The 18,752-nt window shown below is 41.2% G+C and overlaps 1 protein-coding gene across 4 annotated transcripts in view; it reads right to left on the bottom strand.

Moving 5' to 3' along the window:
* The window catches only part of ARNT2 (aryl hydrocarbon receptor nuclear translocator 2), a 684,205-nt gene extending 665,664 nt beyond the window's left edge, over positions 1-18,541 (bottom strand). For 3 of the 4 annotated variants that reach the window (XM_069222993.1, XM_069222994.1, XM_069222995.1), the window contains exon 1: positions 17,912-18,519. The gene's annotated coding sequence lies outside the window, so the exon portion shown is untranslated. Of the gene's footprint in view, positions 1-17,911 lie in introns of all 4 variants that reach the window. The other variant, XM_069222996.1, reaches the window with a different exon arrangement.
* Between the last annotated feature and the right edge of the window lie 211 nt (positions 18,542-18,752).

Genomic DNA, 18,752 nt, shown 5'->3' with positions numbered 1-18,752 from the left:
CCTTTAAAGGCACCAACTGGGATAATGACAACTTCTGTTATTAGCTGTACAGTTACCCTGCCTTCTTGTTAGGAGGACTGTTTGATGTGTTTGGCAAGAAAAAGGGAAAGTATGTCACCTCCAGGCACTGGTTAAGATTGTAAAATTGACCTAAAACCTGGATCATCTAATCCTAGATATATGTAGTTGTATATATCCAATTACAGAGTCAGAGACAGAATATCTCACACAATACTTAGCTAATGGTTTTATCATATCATCAGCCCAGACTTTCCTTTATGTTTGTGCCGGAGAACAGGGGTTTTGGGGGCGGGGGCGGAGTGTTAAGACCCTGTATTGACTATAACGCGCAACTAAAATCATACAGGTACCCAGTACCTCTGATTTAACCAGTAACCCTTTTAACCACAGTAGGCAAGAACAAGGAGTAACCAACCTGGAACCCACACCTCTTAAAAGGAATATGTATTATTTTTGATTTGTTGTGACCTTAGAAGTAGAGCGTACCCCTTATCCCTCACAAAGCAAGAATATTTAGGTATTTTTAGGGTAGACAATCAGTATGGTGAATACTAGTGAGAAGTCTCTATTTCTATTGTTCATCCTTAGCAGATGAGGGACTCAATAAATCGCACTACTCACCTGTGAGAGTCTCAAGGCGCTGAGGGTGGGGGCTGCTACTGCTCCAACAGCCAAGTCTTGAGAAGTTTCCTGAAGGTAAGGAGGTCCTTGGTCTGAAGCAGGTGGGTGGGAAGAGTGTTCCACGTCTTGGGGGCGAGGTGCGAGAATAATCTGCTGATGTGTGGGACGGTGGCGAGGGCAAGGTCAGCAGAGCGAAGCTGTCAGGTCGGGGTGTAGAAGGACAGCCGTCTGTTGAGGTATTCTGGTCCGGTGTTGTGCAGTGCCTTGTGAGCGTGGGTGAGGATTTTGAAGGTGATTCTCTTATTGACCGGAAGTCAATGCAGGTCTCCCAGGTGGGCTGTGATGTGGCAGTGGCAGTGGCAAGGGATGTCCAGGATGAGGCGTGCAGAGGCGTTCTGGATGTGTTGCAGTCTTTTCTGAAGTTTGGCCGTGGTTCCTGCGTTCGTGCATAGAGGGCATTGCCGTAGTCCAGTTTGCTGCTTACGAGGGCTTGGGTGACTGTTCTACTGGTTTCAATGGGGATCCATTTGTAGATCTTCAAAAAGCATGGGCGGGTGGTTTTTGTGCTGAAAACGAATTTAATGGAGCCTAAATAAATGAACCTTTTGAAATACGAGGTCCCGGAGTGCTTAGTTCGTGAAGAATTTCATGGAATGTCTGTTGATCTTCCAAAGCATGCAGAGGGTGTTGAAGGAGGAGGAGATGGCGTTGACTTGCTGGGTTATAGATAGTGAGGAGTCCAGGATGAATGGGTGTCGTAGCAGTTCCCAGTGTGGCAGGCCACCAGGAGTTGTCCTATGCGGAAGGGGTGGAGCCGAAGATGAGGACCTCAGTCTTGTTAGGATTCAGTTTAAGGCAGCTGTTCTTCATCCATTCGGCGATGGGCTTCATTCCTTCGTGGAGGTTGGTCTTGGCAGTGTCCTTGGTGAGGGAGATAATTAGCTGGGTGTCATCGGCACATGAGATGATGTTTAGGTTGTGAGATCGGGCGATGTTAGGAAGCGGAGCCATGTAGATGTTGAAGAAGGTTGGGTTGAGGGGCGAACCCTGGGATACACCACAGATGGTTTTGGTGGCTTCAGAGCGGAATGGAGGGAGGCGGACTGAGTCTTGCCGGTGAGAAAGGAGGTGATCCAGTCCAGGGCTCTGTCGCAGATTTCTGCATTGCTGAGGGGTGCGCATAGGGTGTGGTGGCAAACGGTGTCGAACACGGCTAGGATGTCCAGGAGGATGAGGGCCGCAGTTACGCCATTGTCCAGCATGGTCCTGATGTCGTAGGTGGCCGCGATGAGAGCAGTTTCGCTGCTGTGGTTGCTGCGGAATCCGGATTGGAATGGGTCCAGAGTGCTGTTCTCCTCGAGGAAACGGGTCAGTTGTATGTTGACAATTTTCTCTATGACTTTTGACGGGAAGAGGAGCATGGAGATGGGCTGGAAGTTCTTGAGGTCCTTTGGGTCTGCCTTAGGTTTCTTGAGGAGGGCACTGATCTCAGCGTGTTTCCAGCTTTCCGGGAAGGTGGTGGACTCAAAGGATCTGCTGTGATCTTCAAGAGTTGGGGTGCGATGATCGAGCTTGCTTTGTTGAAGATGTGGTGAGGGCAGGGGTCAGACAGTGAGCCGGAGTGGATGGTGTTCATGATTTTGATGGGGTAGTTGTCGCTGATGTGGGGACTGAGAGGGTTTTGGGTGTATTTTGCAGTGTGAACCCAGGCAATATTTTGATTTATTCTGAATCCATTGAAAGATCTGTGAAACATGATCAGGCAGTGTTGCAAAGATTAAGAGACCATCATGTTTTTTGCTAAACTGTGATAAATGAGTACTTCATTCCACTTCAGCTGAATTTTCGAGGTGTCTGATCAGCCCATGGGGAATTAAAATGAAGAAATGGTATGTTTCAGCATTCACCAACCTACTCTTACTTCTATAAAAGCTTTGCAATGTGTTCTAGTCTTGAGATAGATAAACCAATTACCATTTCTTTCATAAGTGTGCTACCTTTATGCTTTAAAGAAGCTTATCGAGCTTTTAATTTTTTTCAGCAGCAGTTTTCTTATGCTCCCATTTTGCAACATCCAAATACTGAACTTCTATTCATTGTTGAGACAGGTGCCTCATAGCATGCTATGGGGAATGATGAGTCTTTAAGAAATCCAGCCACTGGGGAGGTGCATCCAGTGGCTTATTCTTTGTACAAATTCTCTCCTGCGTCATCAAATTACACCATTACCAAGAACCTTGGGTAATTAGATCATTTGATAAACTGAGACATGGTATAAGAAAAGCAAGCATAAGGGTATTCCCCAACCACAGGAATTTACGGCTTCCAAAGTCCACTATGGTGCCGACTACTATACAGTTCAGATGGATAGTGCTCTTTGCCGATTAAGACTTTGTGATTAGTTATAAACTTTATCCTAGCAACTTAGTCCTCGCAAAGGTAAAGTGAATGCTTTATTGAGAATTACAATGTCAGTGAAATTCCATAGATCTTGCCCGTTGAGATCCAGAATAACCATACAATAGGTTTAATTAATGTGGTAGCTTTTCTCATAAAAGTATGCACAGTGTAACCAGCCTATTGATAAAGTGTGAGTAAGAGAGAATGAGATAGACATGAGACAGACCAGTTGTTATATCAGGGAAAGGTTTTGTAATTACCTTTAGTGTAACTAAAACAACAAGCTCTGAGTTGGCTTCATGATCTGGGACTCTAAGACTGATAGACATCCTGAAATAACTAAAACAATAGCGGCAGTTAGAAGGCCTTTCTGGAAGTCACCATTCCCTGCTGATGTAAAGCAATATGTACAGACAGGTGTTGTTTGCGGTCAAATTAAAAGTTCACAACAAAATCCACTGGTCTTGTTAGACCAATAACTGTTCCTCTCAGATCACGGCATACAGTATCAAAATTGTTATAACTGTGATTGAGGATCATTTGAGTAAGATGGAACATTTTGTTACATTACCTTGGTTGCCCTCTTTGAAAAAGTTAGCACAAATTTTTGCACATATCATTTGTTTACGTGGTGTACCACAAATCTTGATAGCAGACAGATGTTTCTCTCAAAATTCGGGTGTGCATTATGCAAAAAGTTAGACTTTGAAGTGTGTTCACTAGTGTGGCAAATAGGTTCCTCCCATTTAGTCCACCAGGTTGTTTCGCTTTTGATCGCCTTGTTTTTAGACCCTTGCAATGTGTGAGTTTCACCACCTGAGTCGCACTCACAGTAACTGGACAGATCGTGATTATACCATTAATGTCCACCATTTAAGATGAGGCCACTGTAGCGCAACTATGCCAAGGGGCACTGGGCAGGTGGAGACTACCATTGTGCACGAGTAGCCTGGCACAGAAGGGACACCGTAAGGATAGGTGATGGGCTGTGGTAGGACTTAAAATATTAGTGGCCATTTGTAGATAGGTCAGTAAGGCTTACTGGATAATATGTAGTGTTTTAATGTATTGTACATATAGCTAAAGTGCAGATAGGCACTTCACAGTCCACTAATGTGTCAAACTGGAATAAACGATGCATGAAGAGTTTGATTTTGTAGGTCGAAATAACTCACATATACATCAAGAAATGTCATATTTCTCTGACGCAGCTCATAATCAGATTCCAGCCCTTTGTCCCACCAGCTGCACCAAGTTAATTACTCAGCTCCCAAGAATAGGCAATAAAGGCCTTCCAACACAAGAGGTGCAATTAGCGGTTCCTGGAAAAGAGAGAGAAGGGGTATAGGGGAAATCTGCATCGGATAATTAGCCGTCACACTTCACATGGGCTGCGACAGCTCATGCTCTCTGAAGAAAGAAGGGAGTCCAGACATCTGTAGTCAACACAGGAGGGGCTCTCCTTTGAAGTTTGGTAGGAAGGGATGTGGCAGTGATATCAGCTAGGATTGGAGCTGAAGCCATCAGAGGAGCTCTTCACTAAGAAAATTTGATAGCCAAATATTGGATGGTCCAAAAATGCTGTGCAGGAAGATAGGGACAGGGGTGGAGGGATTATGTGGCATCCTAAGATAGGCCAGTGATGCTGTCCCCTCCCCCCCATAGAACCAGTGGTGGGAAGACCTGGACACCCAGGAGTCATATTATAATATGAAGTATTAAGAGCACCGCTTTAACTTATGAATCACTGAATGATATAGAAACAAGTATTATGACTCAGGTACTTACTTTTGTACATCTTTCATTGAGGCTGCACTTGTATTTCACCTTCAGAAAGTTCTAGAGTGCCAGCCATCCACAGAGAAATTAAAATATGTAGACTGTCACAGGGTATTATTTGTCACATTAGGTGGAGAGTACTCAACCTTATCAAGTAAAATACTGAAAGAGTTCAGGTTGGTTTAGATATAAACCCTTCTGTAGAGTAGGTTGAGTCCATCAGTAACAAGAGGAGTAAAATATCCAGTATCTTTGTTTATCGCTCCCTTGCCCCATGGTCCTTTCCTCAAATCTACTGCATACTATCCATTACATGGTTATCAGTTGGTTCAGGGAAGTGAAGAGATTAACCTCACTCCTGTTCTATGTGGACTGCTAATTTAGTTCATGACTGCCAACAGGTTACACTAGACTTCTGCCCATTTAAGAATGTCTTTATTAGGATGACAACTAATATCCAAAAAATAATTAATCATCTCATGAGAAATGAACAATGGAGACTTTCTCTGCCCTTGATAAGGGGAACCAATGATAATTGTTCCCACATCAACTCCAGGAAAATCAAATCATTGTTTCTATAAATCTTTGAGCTTCTCATGAATATTCCAAAACATGTAATCCCTGTGTGGCACCAGTTAAAACCAATTACTGCCAACCCATGGTGTATGTATCTGATGTGAGAAGGAGCATCTTGGATTTACACCAATCGACTGAATCAGATTCAAGTTCAAAGACAACAAAGTCACAAATTAGCAAAAATAGGTCATTGTTCTAGTCTTAATACACAAGAGCATGTCCTCTGCAGAGACTGATAGAATTGCTCTGTGTTTACCGAGTACCATCCCCTTCTTTCTATTACTGTCTGAGAATGGTTCTCTGACCATGACAAAAACGGAAAGGGGATAGTGGGTACCTTTCTCTGAACCAATACTTCAGAGTGAATTGTCACAACAGTATCCCACTGGTGAGGAGCCTGGCAATGGTGGCTAAGTGATGGGTCACTAATAATACAAATGATGCCAATCTCAATTATGAGCTTCTTTAGTACTCCTCCAAAAAGTGACCACTACAAGACCAAATGCCTTGCATTTAGTAGGGTAGCCAGTACATTATTTAGTGCAGTTCATTGACATAAATGTGAAGCAGGCAGGAGACATTAAAGCGGGTAGAGCACCCAAGGAGAAAGCCCAATTGAGCAACATAATATTGGGATGTGGGACATCAATCCCACAAACGTCACTTTAGTCATGGGTAAGTCCTAGAAAAGCCTATAGATGAGTAAGCAGTTTGCACCAAGAGCTCAGACGCTGGCTAAGGCTTTCTTGTATTGCTTTTAACAATGTTATGTCATTTTTGGAAGTGCAGGATAAAAACATGAAATGGAATTTAAAAATTGGCAACAATAAAACACCCAGGGACAGTGGTGATCTCGGGCATGAACAAGGTCCACAACAACATCCTGGACAAGCAACTGTCACATGAGAACCTTATGGACAGGACTGCATCTTTTCTGCCAAGTTCAGGAACCAAAGACCCTGGGTAAGTGTCTTTCACATAACAAATGTAATCTGAACATCCATTAACAAGATCATTACACTCTCAACTCATCGTAGAAGTTGAGGTATTGGAAAAAGAAAAGCAGTGTGTAAAAAAAACATTCATACAAAGAAGTCTTACCAACACTCCACTTATCTTAGTCCCAGGCCATATATATTTAAGCACTGACGTACCAGATTACAGTGGTTCATACAAACAGGAAACATGGGGTAAGCAGAAAGATTTGCACAAACTAAATGCCATTTAGAGCATTTTTGCATGTTTATAATGTTTTTACATGCCCTTTTAGTTTTTTTTTTGTTGCTTCAAGCGATATAGGATTAAAAACACTACAAGGAAGGCAAAGTAAATGTTTTCACCAGTAAAGGTGTTCCTTGAGGATAGTTGAAATAAAAAAGAAAAACAACCAAGTAGAAGCAGCAGTTCCAGACTTATGTCATGTTTGTCAGCTTGTATTAAATGTATTAGTTAAATAAGCAGTAAAAAATAACTTGATAATCTTTACAACAGCAGAAACATGTTATGGCTATTGACTCAGTAGTCAAAATCACTGAAGTTTTACTTATATCAGAACAAGAATAAAAGGTGTATTTTATGACTGTTCTGCTGTCGCTAGACCTTGGTAAATAAGGTGAACTTAGGTAACACTCTTCATTATTATAGGCACTTTTTGTGCATAAGTTTGAAATACACTGGAAGTACCTTAATTCTTCCTCACAAAGTCAGAATGCTGACCATTCAAAAACTGTAGGTTCCAGAAACAAGACTGTCTGGGCCTGAGCTTGGAGAAAGATATAGCTACTAAATATAACGTAAACTTAAAATTAAGCAAGGAACTATAGTTACGGCCCATCAGTTTCTTTCTAATTTATTATACGTATATAATGCTAAAACTCAATATGATTTATGCATTTTACAAAAGAAACGCATGAAAGATAGGAAGTTTAAATACATTACAAATTGAAGTTATGAAAATGAAAATAGCATGAAATAGGTTCCAATAAGAATTTTTATATGGCCAGTGTCCACCAATTACTTGGCCTCTTGGTGTCCCATTTTGCAGACTTAGGTCTGCGATTTGTGAGTGTTCCCAATCAAAGGTCGCATTGGATTAGGGTGGATGTTTTCAGATGACAATTAATAAGAGAGTATATAGCACAGTCCTCACTGTTATTAACCACAAGAAAACTAGTTTCTTTTGAGGGTGATCCACACTACTGCTTAGGATATAATATAGGGCAAAAAAGTTAGAGCAACAGATCATGGACCCCCCAGTATCAGGGGGGGTGGAATTTAATCAACTATCTGCTTGTCCATGGGAGAGGCTGCTTCATAAATCTACTTGTCCTGTAGAACAATCTACTTGTTCCTTTGGTACCATGCAGTGCGGCAACAAATAATGGCAGCAATCTCTATATATAAGAGCGCTGATAATAGCCTCTGATTACGCCAGGACTTGAATACGGGCAATTTCCTTATTTTGCCACCTTTCTGCAGATCTACATACTGGAGCTGGAGGAAGCAGTAAGCAATAGTTCCACAGCTGGAATGTCTGAGTCTGTGCAAACCTACTAATTTGCATGTTTTAAGGATTTTCAACAGCTCTTCTCTAATCTTTTCCAATACTGAGAAACGTTGGAAATTTACTTCTGACAAGGGCAGAAATGGAAGTTCTTCAAGGGTTGGGGAAAAAGTGGTTGGTTGGAAAGTGAACTTGTAAATGCTCAACAGATTTTCACATGACCAAATCTACACATGTTTTGCTCATGCTAAAATACAATTCAGATATTTTCTAGGAGTATGATTTCCTGGACTACTTCTGTAAAATCTTGTGAGTTCATGATAGGCACAATACTGTACTAATGCAAAGACATTTACCATAGGTACACTTTTGTGACTTTCTTTAAGACGTGGGCCCCTAATTAGGTCTGGCGTTAACCAAGACCTTTTGTTTTTATTAGAATTGTATTTCTCTCTCTATCCATCTATCAGCTGGCTTTACTGTGAGTGATAGCATTCTGCTCTTCCAAAAGATGAATATTGGCACACAAAGTAGTTTTGTTCAGTGCCAGGAACTCCTGTGGGAATGTCTGTTTTTTTTAGACCAACCCTTTTTTTTGCCAATGTTTGTTACAAAGGTGAGGGCCTGGCAGCTCCCACAATAATAACGTTTTACAATACCCATTTCAAAACAAGACATGCACTGACAAAACCAAACACTGACCACCAATGCTGGATCAGGTGGCTTTGCAAATGCTTGTCTATTTTCATGTTTCTCATAATCTTGCTGAAAATGGGTACACTGATTTTCCATTATAAATATTTTTGGAAACACAAGCATGCATCAACACATTTTACCAAATGATGCTTCAAAGAAATAGTACCTATAATTTCACAGGAATTTAGCAAAATGTTTTTTTCTACTTGCATTTTTTTCTGAACATTTTATTTTAAAAGCAAAGAATCAGCAATCTTGCTTACACGCTTCTGCAAGTATTTGCGTCCAATCAGAGACCCTGGGAGCATTATACATAGCTTCATATTGTTAACCTTTTCAAACATGCATGTACACATTTTTTTTTTACTGGAACCACTGTCAGTACTGCAGTGTGAGCTTGCATTTATTTACAGTGCTCACCCTAATAATAAAGGCTTTGCATTAATTAGCCATAAATACAAGTTTGAACAGCATTAACATAGGGACACAAATATTACCTCAACTGCAGACAGTTCCTTTCCCTGAATACAGGCAGCCAAAGGGTTTGTGCTGCAGAGTGGTTGGGCCTACTTGTCCCAAGGACAAGCTCAAGATGAAAATTTGTTGTCCTTGACCCCAAACAATGTGTCCTGGGCGTCAAGCTATAGGAATTCCACACCCCTGCAGTATGGTGTAAATCAGAAAACGGGGTCTTCAAGTAAGAAGCTGGGAAATGGAAATGAATTGGAGTGCTCAAGAATCCAATTAAAATAATGAGATAATGGTGGCAGGTCAATAATTACAACAATATTCAAAGGAGGTGTGAGTAAGTGTAATTTCTAATGATTCAAAATCATTAGAATCATCATCTAATGATCATCATCTAATGATTCTAATGATTAAACAAAATCAATTAATTATACATTGAGGTTAAGAATAATTTTAGCAGAGTATACATGACTGGTAAACCCAAATAAATCTCAAGACATTACAGTGCAACGGTAAACCTAGCCAAAGGAAGGCTGCAAACTGAGTACTCCTACTCAGCCAATCACTAGAGGTATGTTTCACAACAATTAATTTTGTAAGAGAAATGTTGGCAGCTTCAAAATGGTGCTTGAAAGAAACGTTGATACTATCATTTACAAATGATTCCGAAAACTATGAGTATCCAATGTTTTATTACTTCATGAGGAACTACTTGTAGCCAAATACGTTTTGTGACTGTAGATTCTTTGTGTTATGTACAAAGGAATTTGTACAAAACTGTGAGGGAGTTTGATGTGAAAATATATCTATGTATTATCAGCCGCCACAACTGGAGGATATGCAACGCAATGTCTCTCACCTGGTTTATTTAGTGGGAACAGTGTCCTTTTCTACAGGTTGAAACTTTCAAAATTGCAATGCCTGATCACCCTTCTTGGAAATTTTGAGGTATTGCAATAAAAGATTATTCTACAATGCAACAGACTCACATACACTGCACCTACATCTTGCACTGATGCTCAAGATTGCCCCTCGTTTAATACCTTGCCTTGGATTTCACTACAGACAATTTAATCATCAATGCCCCTTCATCATAAGTATTTAACTAAAGTGCTAGGATTTCTTGGGAGATTTCTAAAACCTCAGAGGAGATATTTAAGTACTCTATAAGGCAATCTGAAATAGTCTGCATCCGACTAAACAAGAGCACTGTACACAGCAGAGAAACACAAGATTATTTAAGAGCAGTCTTCAAGAAGCAGCTGTAGGTTGGAAAACAAACAACCCTAGAAACACACATGTGTTATCCAGCAGCATGAGTCATATCATCTCAGGGATGTGGAATTCCTATTGCCTGATGCCCGGGACATCTTGTTTGGGGTCAAGGGCAACAAGTTTTTATGTTTACTTTGTCCTTGGGACAAGTAGGCCCAACCCTTTGCAGCACAAACCCTTTGGTTGCTTGTTTACAGAGAGTGGAACTCTCTGCAGTAGAGGTAATGTGTTTCCAAAACATAATGCTGTTCGAACTTGTATTTATGGTTCATTATTTGAAAGCCTTCATTATTAGGGTGAGTGCTGTAAATAAATGTTTTAAGGTCACACTTAACTACTGACGTTGGTTCCAGTACAAAAAAAAAAAAAACGTGTATACACATGCATGTTTGAAAAGTTTAGGCTATGAGGCTAAGTATAATGCTCCCAGAATGCTCTCTGATTAGATGCAAATGAAGTGTCATTTAGTAAAATGTGTTGATGCATGCTAGTATTTCCCAAAAATATTTCTAATGGAAAATCAGTGTAACCATTTTCAACACGAATATGGGAAGCATGAAAATAAACAAACACTGACAAAGCCAACTGATCTGACATATTTTGATAAGTCTTTCAGTTTCATCAATGCGTGTCTTGTTTGGACATGGCTTTTGTAACACTTTATTGTTGTGGGAGCTACCAGGCCCTCAAAAAATCTAAAAGCACACGTTGCCACCAGTGGCATAACAAAGGCCCCGCAGCCGCCCTCCAGGGGGCCCCTGCAGCACAGCACCTGCCCTGAGTGAGTCTGGAGAGGGGGCTCCTCCATGTTCTTTGCAAAGGGGCACCTTCCAGTTTCGTTACGTTACTGATTTCCACTGTAGTTCCTTTCACTGAACAAAACTACTTTGTGTGCCAATATGCTCCTTGTGGAAGAGCAGAATGCGATCACTCACAGTAAAGCCAGCCGAAAGAGAGAGAATTAGAAGTTTAATGAAAACAAATTGTCTTTGTTAACACCAGACCTAATTAGGGACCAAGACCCACATGTAGGTAGCTTTTTGCATGTCGCAAACAGCGATTTTTGCTGTTTGCGACGTGCAAAAAAGCACATTGCGATGCACAAACACAGTTTTGCGATTCAGTAACCTGGTTACCGAATCGCAAAACGGGTTTGCGACTCGCAATTAGGAAGGGGTGTTCCCTTCCTAATTGCGACTCGCAGTGCAATGTAGGATTGTTTTGTGACCGCGGGCGCAAACCAATCGCAGTTTGCACCCATTTCAAATGGGTGCTAACACTTTCGCAAAAAGGGAAGGGGTCCCAATGGGACCCCTTCCTCATTGTGAATGTCACTGTAAACATTTTTTCAGAGAACGTTTCATTTTTGTAATGCATCTCATTTTCCTTTAAGGAAGCAGTCACAGACATGGTGGTCTGCTGTCTCCAGCAGGCCACCATCCCTGTGAGGCCACTATTCGCAAGGGGGTCGCAAATTGCGACCCACCTCATGATTATTCACTAGGTGGGCATTTGCGAAGCCCTTGCGAATCACAGATGGTGTCAGGGACACCATCCTACATTCGGATTTGCGACTCGCAAATTGCGAGTCGCTCTGACTCGCAATTTGCGGGTCGCAAATCTGAACCTACCTACATGTGGCCCCAAATTATTAAAGAAAGTCACAAAAGTGCACCCATGGTATATGTGGTACCCCTATAAAATATTTGTGAACTGTATTTTAGCATGGGTAAATACACATGTGTAGATTTGCTCATGTGAAAATCTATTGAGCATTTGCAAGTTCATTTTCCCTCCGGCCACTTTCTTCCCAACCCTGGAAGAAGTTCTAATTCTGCCATTGTCAGGAGTAAATGTCCAACCTTTCTTATTATGGGAAAATATTAGAGAGAAGCTGGTTAAAATCTTTAAAACATGCAGGTTATTAGGTTTGCAGACTCAAAGGCATTCCAGCCCTGGAACTATTGCTTACTGCTTCCTCCAGCCCCAGTATGCAGATCTGAAGAAAGGTGGCAAAATAAGGAAATTGCTACAGTAGGGATTGAAACTGCAAGTATTCAAGCCCTACTATGGTAGTCGCCCTGGCATAATCAGAGAGGCTACTATCAGAGATCTTACATAATGAGATTGCTGCCATAATTTGTCGCCACACTACATGGCACCAAAGGGACAAGTAGATCTTTTAACAGGACAAGTAGATTTGAGAAGCAACCTGTCCCCTGGACAAGTAGATATTTTAATAAATTCCACACCCCTGTCATCTGCATGAAATTCTTAGACTCCTGAGTCCTACTACTGAAGAGTATCAGAAACACAAACTGCTAAGTAAACAGTTATACTTTGTACCCACAGAGGCTATTCGTTATCTTTTTCTTGGGTCCTCAGCACTTCCCACTGTTAACACTTTTATTGACTGTGTGAAACGTATTTTGGGGTTTTAACTCAACTAAATAAGATGTTGGTTAACAGATGAATTGGTGCAGAAGGGTGTACATGTGAGGGCATTGTGTGAGTTAGAGAGAGTGAACATTTCACTACATATTATAATACACCAACAATAGTAATTTGTTGACTTTTGTCAGTGAATCACTACTGGAAGAGGGGTACTACTTGCTAAGTAATTTCTACGATTTGAACCTCAAAACGTGCACTAAATTTGAAAAACAAATGCATTCAAACAAATAAATAAATTAAACATTTTATTTTATCTGCTAACATAAAATATACTCAAATACTAATTTTATTTGGAAGGTTAGAGCTATCAAAACATTTGGTTTTATTTCTAAAAGAAAGTGACACGTTGGACAATCTTTTTGGCTCCTAATTCATAATATCTTTTTGTCACCACATACAAATGCTTCAATCGAGGTCACAAATCATTCATACCAGTTTTCTTTTACTGCAACTTCAGCTGCTCCCACAAATCAAGCTAACGACACATGCATAATTTTACGTCTCCAATTTCAAAAAATTTCAACTTTACAAGGCATTTTAAAATTCAACAATTTTACACTTTGCTTTATGTATATCTACTTTATTATTCTGCATTTTTTTAATTTTCTAAATATCCATGGATTCCATAGTAAGAATTAATGTGCTACACCATTACTGACAGGAAGAAAATCAACACTAGTTACTAGCCCTCATCTGACTTATAGGCTCGAGAACCATGTAATGATAGATTAAAATGGAGGGCATTAGCTAGCAGTATTATTAACTGCAAGATCAATACTAGAGGTACTAAATAAATGTGGTATCACAGTCACTCCATTTACTCTGACAGATGCCTGTTCTGTTAATCTCCATCTGGTGGGTTGTACCAGTAATTGCGGACTACATTCCAGACAGTCGGATTGTGTATCCTGCTATCAACGTTCTACTGAGTAAGAAGTCACATCACTGTCTTTCTGTAAGATATGGAAGTCTTAAAAACCTTTAACAATTTCTCTGTTACACTTTTTCCAATTGAATAAACATTACTTTGGGAAGTAGTAAGTACTTTAATTCTAAGAACACTTTAGTAACTCTTCATTTATAAGAAAAGCTATGTGTAAGAGAAGACAGCAGGGTTGATTGTGATTCACTAGTCTTCCTGGAGAGTGCAGTGACCACTGGCAGAAAAAGGTGATGGTATTGGCTGATTCGGCTTTACCATTTATCATAGTTAGTGGCAAAAACTGGGGCCATTGCAGTGGGGGGGTCACATCTGAATTGTTACCTTCAGACATTAATCCGATTGGTTAAGGTGCCACAAGGATTGATAGGCTTGATTATACAATAATGAGAATTCAGTTCTGCGACCGGGATACTGTTGTCAAAGCTTATATCGCCAAATGTGGTCACAATCTCCTGGGGTGGTGTCACCATAGTGACATGGGATTCAGATTGAATCCCACAACCCAGAGTAAGTCTTCTTTGTAGAAAATTGTGATTTTTTAAAAACATATATTGCTCAGGAGTTTCCCAGTGGTTTAGAGAAAACATAAGGTCTGCTGAAGGGTTTCCATTTAAGGTTATTCTTGAGACAAATGTTGTGCCAATTGTGCACAAGGTGAGGAAAGCTCCCAAAATAATAATGGGTCCACTCAAAGAGGAGCTTCAGAAGTTGTTCAAGGTTGAGGTGATGGAAGAAATTGAGTTCTTTGAGTGGCTCACTCCAGTTGTGATGGCACCCAAAGAAGAGTGAAACAAATAAAGATGTGAGTAGATTTCCATGACCTCAAAACACACATATGGGTGCACCTGCAGCCACTACATAACATCTTAGAAGCTCTTGATATGAATGAGGGAGCAAAGCTGTAGAGTGTCATACACTTATCATTAGAATATCACCAGATTCCATTACCTGCTGAGTCGGGCACCTTTCACCTTTTGTCAGCCTCTGTGAGCATTGTCCACTGCTGAATGCTTTCAGAGGGTGATGACGATGGTGCTCAAGGCTATACCACATGTCTTGTTTTTTCAGAACGACATCCTTGTGTCTGGTAAAGACTGGTATAGTTATGATGATTTTCAAGTTAGTGCAGGGAAATTTTAAAAATTCTGGTCTCACTTTTAAGAAGGGCAAATGTAGATTCAGAGTGACCACTGTGAATTATTTGGGACACACAGTATCTCGTGAAGGAGTAAATCCCAAACTAGAATTAGCTGAAAGTACAGCAGAGGCACCCACACCACAAGAACATGATCAGGTGCTTTTGCTCCTTGGTCTTGTGTAATTTTGCTCAAAATGAGTTGACAACTTTGCTAGCATAGCACAGTCTCTGTGATTATTATTTAAAAAGGGTGTGAAATTTGAGAGGTCAGAGGACTGTGAAAAGGACTTCAAATTCTTTAAGAATGCATATGCATTATGCCAACAATTGGACATTTCAATAAGTGCAAAAAGAAAGGCTGATGCCTGTCTTTGTAGTCTTGGTGCCATAGTTTCTCAGGTTGTTGATGGTGAAGAGTGTGGTGTCATTCATTTCATGCTCTCCTAAAGAGGCAGAGTAACATTACTCAGTTATTGAGGAGAAGCTTTGGCAGTTGCTTGGGCACTTCACCATTTCAAATTGTATGTATGGGATTTGTCCTTTAAGGTGAGGTCTGACTACCATCCCTGAGTGCACATGTACTTGTGCAAAGGTGGAGAGAATTTGAGCTACAGGATAAGGAGGTGTATGTAAGACTTATCTGATTATAACTTTTAGGTGGAATTCATAACAGGTAGTAACCATGCAGCCAATTGCTTACTGTGGTTGCCTACTACTTGTGATTTTAATGTAACTACCATACCATGCTTGAATAGGTACATTAGGGAGCAACTGACACTAGTGAGTGAAAGAAAGCAGAAAACAGTGATGAAGTTTTACAAAATTATCAGTGAGAATAGTGTCAGGGTACGGCCTGAAGTGGGGGAGCCCTCGAGCTATTTCAGAGGACACTTAAATTGAATAATGAAGCCTGGTTTATGTGGAACTTCTCTGAGGCATTCAGTTGGTCCTAACGATAGACCTGAGGGAGAAGGTAATCAACTTTCCACATGAGGGACGCCTGCAAAGGAACTTGGCTAAGGCCAGGATACGAGAATTGACCGTCAAATTCAGCGTGTTGTGAAAGGGACTGCCAGATTTGTGTCAATAATGATAAAGGGAAAATAATGCACTCTACAACTCATGTTCGGGTGGAGATTCCATCTGAACTTTGGATGAAATATGTTTTGAACATCCTCGGCCCATTTGAACTCTTGCCTTTGAAAGAGCGTTATGTTTTGTTACTTGTTGATTACACTTCCCAATGGTTGGTGACCAAGTGTGGGAGTTCAGTAAACATGAGAGTTGTGAATTAATTTTAAAAAGATGAGTTTGCCAAAAAGATATCTCCAGATTTGTTCTCAAGGAAAATAGTTTGCAATTTGTCTAAAAAGGCACATGGGTTTTTGAGATTATCAGCTGTACCTTTTAAAACTACACTTTATCACTGTAGTCACTCTAGGCGAACGGCCTATAGCAACAGATGAATAGGATGCTTAAAGCATGTAGAAAAGTCACTGATACTAATGTTCTGTTCAAGGATGTGTCTGGTGGGCTCATCACAATGCTCCCAACTGTGTAACTTTAAAGTAACCATTCCTACTTTGAAAGGAAGTCTACCTCATTCCAAACTCAGTCCCGCTTGGTTAAGTGTTGGAAGGGGGAAGAATGAAGGTATTGTTCTAGATGAACATGCTATCACTACCAAGGGGAAATGGTAGCAGTGTAAATACAAGACCTGGTTAGCAAAAAGTTTATGAAAAGTGTTATGGAGAGTTGCTGATGTTCTTGTGAAGAAGCCATGATGAACTAAGAAAGGTGGGTCTCATTTTAAGGGACCAGTCATTATAAACGAAGTAAAAAATAAACTTTGTGGTCCTGGATTCTCTAGATTGGTCAAATCTGGCACTGTTCTTAATGGTCAAGAATCGTGATGTTCCCACCACTGATGGTTCGAGTTCCACTTAAGTAACTATTTCTGAAGTTATGGGTAATTCATGGAGGGGTTAGAGGTGTAGATCTAACTGGTGAAAGGACGCTGATCTTGAAATAGTTATACCAGGAAGACCTAAGTAAATTATTATTTCCGAAAGAGCTTGGCCATAAAATTATGCTGTGAAGGGCTTCAATGGATAATATAATATTTGTTTTCACATTAAGTTGTTTTCTATTTGACCTTTCATTTATTATTTCTTTTTTTCTCGTGTTCTTTATGTCCTGAACCTACCTTCTCTGCTTGCTCCTACTTTTTGTTCATAGATGTGATCACACCAATGTTTTTTCCATGACAAGTTCATCACAGTCATGTTTTGTTTGGGTACAAGATGTGTTATTCTTATGTTGAGAACTGGCATAGTACAGAGATCCCACCACCATGGAACCTTAGAAGTGTCATACTCATGTATGCCAACAGCTGCAAAGCAGAAGTAAAGATATTCAAGAAATATTATCGGGGGAATTTATTTTCCCCAAGCATTTGTATCTAAGTGGGGATAATTTCAGGTGTGAGACAGCTAAAATAAAGCCACTTTTGGATTTAAAAATCGGGGATCTCCTTTCTGAACCCGGAATGTTGCCATGTATGTATACTGCATCACTAGAGTACCAAAGCTGGCAGTTGGACGCTGAGCTGTCCTGCATAATTGTTAGTGGTTTCTTTCCTGTACCTAACACTGGAACAAAGTACTCAGGACTTGCTTCATTGTGCAGGTGTTTTCATGGGCATCAACATAACGGACACTCATACAATAAAACATGTAATTGCTATGCTAATGTTTACTCTACGAACAATTCGGCTGTCCACGGTATGAACGGACAACAAATTACCTCACTCCTGCTAAATGAAATAAGGATACAAAAATGTAGAGTCGGGTCTCAAGGCCCTATAGAAAGGAGGCATGTTTCGTAGCTCCCATGGTTCTATTCACTGCAAAATTGAGTCTGGGTGGCAGCAAAATGTTGTGCCTAAGGCCCTGCAATTGTCTTTCCTTTGGCACGGGGTAAGGTTAAAACGCAAGGATAGAAGTGAGAGGTTGGAAGATGCGAGTTAAGCACTTACCTGTTGGTTTCTGTTCTTTTCTTCGCTACTGTCTTGTCTTTCTCAAAGTGCGGATGGATGAGCTAAGAAGCGCCTGCCCGAGGTAGCCCTGGATGCTGTGTGACACGATAAATCAGTGCCCGGTGCTGTGACGGCTGATGCTCTGTGTATCACCTCTAGTCAGTCTGTGCTCAGTGCTGTGTATGACAACCTCAGCCGGCGCTGCTGAAGCGCTCGGGTCTCCTTTGTGCTCTGCGAGCGATGCTGCAGTGGGCTCGGGCCTCCTCCAGCCCTTTGTGTCCTTGGCGCCGTCTGTGTCACAACAGAGTTGTTACTGGTGCAGTGCCTTTTCCCGGTGCGACAGATGTGTGTTTTCTGTGCAGTCCCGTGCCCGCAGTCTTCATCCCGGTTTGCGTGCTCGGTGCTGTGGTTTCTCCCGTTATGGCGCAATGCACAACGTTGCTATTGGCGGTGACACAATGTATGGGCGGCGCGTTCCCGGTGCAGTGCTAAACCCGAGACCCGCTGGAGTACACCGCTGCGGTGCGTGCTTGCGGTGCGATGGTCTTCCGTTATCCAGGGCCGGTGGCTAGCGACTGGTTCCCATTAGAGGAAGGACCCTTAGCAACGACGCATCTCCACGTGACTAGCACGTTAAAGCACGACCGAGCCCGGTGCGTCATGCCTATGTATGAGCGGGAACCGGGAGAGCAGAGCCAGCTTTGTGGATGTGGCCTGCGTCTTCTATGGCGTCTGATGATTTTTATTTTTTTATTTTTGTGCAGAAGAGGAGCTGCATTTGTGTTAGATGGGACTCGCTCCCCATCATTTGTCCTGGCCCCAGCCTTGGGCCTCCCCACTG

Source organism: Pleurodeles waltl, chromosome 3_1 (assembly GCF_031143425.1).
Source record: "Pleurodeles waltl isolate 20211129_DDA chromosome 3_1, aPleWal1.hap1.20221129, whole genome shotgun sequence".
NCBI classification, from domain to species: Eukaryota; Metazoa; Chordata; class Amphibia; order Caudata; family Salamandridae; genus Pleurodeles; species Pleurodeles waltl.
Note: the sequence above shows the minus strand (reverse complement) of the source record. Positions and strands in the feature narration are given on the sequence as shown.